This window comes from Triticum urartu, chromosome 5 (assembly GCF_003073215.2).
Source record: "Triticum urartu cultivar G1812 chromosome 5, Tu2.1, whole genome shotgun sequence".
Taxonomy (NCBI): Eukaryota; Viridiplantae; Streptophyta; class Magnoliopsida; order Poales; family Poaceae; genus Triticum; species Triticum urartu.
Genome location: NC_053026.1, coordinates 467,811,441 through 467,815,446, shown reverse-complemented (window position 1 = coordinate 467,815,446; position 4,006 = coordinate 467,811,441).

The following is a 4,006-nucleotide window of genomic DNA, read 5'->3' as shown; positions in this document are numbered from 1 at the left end:
TGATTATGAATCACTTGGTACTTGCGAACCGTGCCTCATGGGCAAGATGACTAAAACACCGTTCTCCGGTACTATGGAGAGAGCAACAGATTTGTTGGAAATCATACATACCGATGTATGTGGTCCGATGAATATTGAGGCTCGTGGCGGATATCGTTATTTTCTCACCTTCACAGATGATTTAAGCAGATATGGGTATATCTACTTAATGAAACATAAGTCTGAAACATTTGAAAAGTTCAAAGAATTTCAGAGTGAAGTTGAAAATCATCGTAACAAGAAAATAAAGTTTCTACGATCTGATCGTGGAGGAGAATATTTGAGTTACGAGTTTGGTGTACATTTTGAAAAATTGTGGAATAGTTTCGCAACTCACGCCACCCGGAACACCACAGCGTAATGGTGTGTCCGAACATCGTAATCGTACTTTACTAGATATGGTGCGATCTATGATGTCTCTTACCGATCTACCACTATCGTTTTGGGGTTATGCATTAGAGACGGCCGCATTCACGTTAAATAGGGCACCATCAAAATCCGTTGAGACGACGCCTTATGAACTGTGGTTTGGCAAGAAACCAAAGTTGTCGTTTCTTAAAGTTTGGGGCTGCGATGCTTATGTGAAAAAGCTTCAACCTGATAAGCTCGAACCCAAATCGGAGAAATGTGTCTTCATAGGATATCCAAAGGAAACTATTGGATACACCTTCTATCACAGATCCGAAGGCAAGACTTTTGTTGCTAAATTCGGAAACTTTCTGGAGAAGGAGTTTCTCTCGAAAGATGTGAGTGGGAGGAAAGTAGAACTTGATGAGGTAACTGTACCTGCTCCCTCATTGGAAAGTAGTACATCATAGAAACCAGTTTCTGTGACACCTCCACCAATTGGTGAGGAAGCTAATGATGATGATCATGAAACTTTAGAACAAGATACTACTGAACCTCCGTAGATCAACCAGAGTAAGATCCGCACCAGAGTGGTACGGTAATCCTGTTCTGGAAGTCATGCTACTAGATCATGATGAACCTACGAACTATGAAGAAGCGATGGTGAGCCCAGATTCCGCAAAATGGCTTGAAGCCATGAAATCTGAGATGGGATCCATGTATGAGAACAAAGTATGGACTTTGGTTGACTTGCCCGATGATCGGCAAGCAATTGAGAATAAATGGATCTTCAAGAAGAAGACTGACGCTGATGGTAATGTTACTGTCTACAAAGCTCGACTTGTCGCGAAAGGTTTTCGACAAGTTCAAGGGATTGACTACGATGAGACCTTCTCACCCGTAGCGATGCTTAAGTCCGTCCGAATCATGTTAGCGATTGCCGCATTTTATGATTATGAAATTTGGCAGATGGATGTCAAAACTGCATTCCTGAATGGATTTCTGGAAGAAGAGTTGTATATGATGCAACCGGAAGGTTTTGTCGATCCAAAGGGAGCTAACAAAGTGTGCAAGCTCCAGCGATCCATTTATGGACTGGTGCAAGCCTCTCGGAGTTGGAATAAACGCTTTGATAGTGTGATCAAAGCATTTGGTTTTATACAGACTTTCGGAGAAGCCTGTATTTACAAGAAAGTGAGTGGGAGCTCTGTAGCATTTCTGATATTATATGTGGATGACATATTACTAATCGGAAATGATATAGAATTTCTGGATAGCATAAAGGGATACTTGAATAAGAGTTTTTCAATGAAAGACCTCGGTGAAGCTGCTTACATATTAGGCATTAAGATCTATAGAGATAGATCAAGACGCTTAATTGGACTTTCACAAAGCACATACCTTGACAAAGTTTTGAAGAAGTTCAAAATGGATCAAGCAAAGAAAGGGTTCTTGCCTGTGTTACAAGGTGTGAAGTTGAGTAAGACTCAATGCCCGACCAATGCAGAAGATAGAGAGAAAATGAAAGATGTTCCCTATGCTTCAGCCATAGGCTCTATCATGTATGCAATGCTGTGTACCAGACCTGATGTGTGCCTTGCTATAAGTCTAGCAGGGAGGTACCAAAGTAATCCAGGAGTGGATCACTGGACAGCGGTCAAGAACATCCTGAAATACCTGAAAAGGACTAAGGATATGTTTCTCATATATGGAGGTGACAAAGAGCTCATCGTAAAAGGTTACATTGATGCAAGCTTTGACACTGATCCGGACGATTCTAAATCGCAAACCGGATACGTGTTTACATTAAACGGTGGAGCTGTCAGTTGGTGCAGTTCTAAACAAAGCGTCATAGCGGATCTACATGTGAAGCGGAGTACATAGCTGCTTCGGAAGCAGCGAACGAAGGAGTCTGGATGAAGGAGTTCATATCCGATCTAGGTGTCATACCTAGTGCATCGGTCCAATGAAAATCTTTTGTGACAATACTGGTGCAATTGCCTTGGCAAAGGAATCCAGATTTCACAAGAGAACCAAGCACATCAAGAGATGCTTCAATTCCATCCGGGATCTAGTCCAGGTGGGAGACATAGAGATTTGCAAGATACATACGGATCTGAATGTTGCAGACCCGTTGACTAAGCCTCTTCCACGAGCAAAACATGATCAGCACCAAGCTCCATGGGTTAGAATGCATTTACGTGTGTTCGTCCCGGTATTGATCACGGACATGACGAGGATGTCTCGAAATGGTCGAGACGTAAAGATTGATATATTGGAAGCCTATGTTTGGACATCGGAAGTGTTCCGGGTGAAATCGGGATTTTACCGGAGTTACCGGGAGGGTTACCGGAACCCCCCGGGAGCCATATGGGCCTTCATGGGCCTTAGTGGAAAGGAGAAAGGGGCAGCCCAAGGTGGCTGCGCCACTTTCCCCTCCCCTAGTCCTATTAGGACTAGGAGAAGGTGGCCAGCCCCCCTCTCTCCCTTCCCCTCCGAGGAATCCTAGTTGGACTAGGATTGGGGGGAGGGAAGTCCTACTCCCGGAAGGAGTAGGACTCCTCCTGCGCTCCCCTCCTTGGCCGGCCAGCCCTACCCATTGGCTCCTTTATATACGGAGGCAGGGGGCACCTCTAGACACACAAGTTGATCCACGTGATCTATTCCTTAGCCGTGTGCGGTGCCCCCTGCCACCATATACCTCGATAATACTGTAGCGGAGTTTAGGCGAAGCCCTGCTGCTGTAGTACATCAAGATCGTCCCCACGCTCGTCGTGCTGACGGAACTCTTCCCCGACACTTTGCTGGATCGGAGTCCGGGGATCGTCATCGAGCTGAACGTGTGCTCGAACTCGGAGGTGCCGTAGTTTCGGTGCTCGAACTCGAACTCGGAGGAAGTCGTACTCGACGTGATCCAAATCACCGGAGATCCTAGCGCCGAACGGACGGCACCTCCGCGTTCAACACATGTACGGTCAGCGTGACGTCTCCTCCTTCTTGATCCAGCAAGGGGGAAGGAGAGGTTGATGAAGATCCAGCAGCACGACGGCATGGTGGTGGATGCAGCAGTCACCGCAGCAGGGCTTCGCCGTTCTCTACGGAGGAGGAGGTCTTGGAGGGGAGAGGGAGGCGCCAGGGGCATGGGGTGTGGCTGCCCTCCCTCCCCCCCCCTCTATATATAGGGTCCCCAAGGGGGGGCGGCGGCCAAGGGGGTGGAGTGCCCCCCAAGGCAAGTGGGGCGCCCCCCCACCCTAGGGTTCCCAACCCTAGGCGCAGGGGGAAGGCCCAAGGGGGGCGCACCAGCCCACTAGGGTCTGGTTCCCCTCCCACTTCAGCCCATGGGACCCTCTGGGATAGGTGGCCCCACCCGGTGGACCCCCGGGACCCTTCCGGTGGTCCCGGTACAATACCGGTGACCCCGAAACTTGTCCCGATGGCCGAAATAGCACTTCCTATATATAATTCTTTACCTCGGGACCATTCCGGAACTCCTCGTGACGTCCGGGATCTCATCCGGGCTCCAAACAACTTTCGGGTTACTGCATATACATATCTCTACAACCCTAGCGTCACCGAACCTTAAGTGTGTAGACCCTACGGGTTCGGGAGACATGTAGAC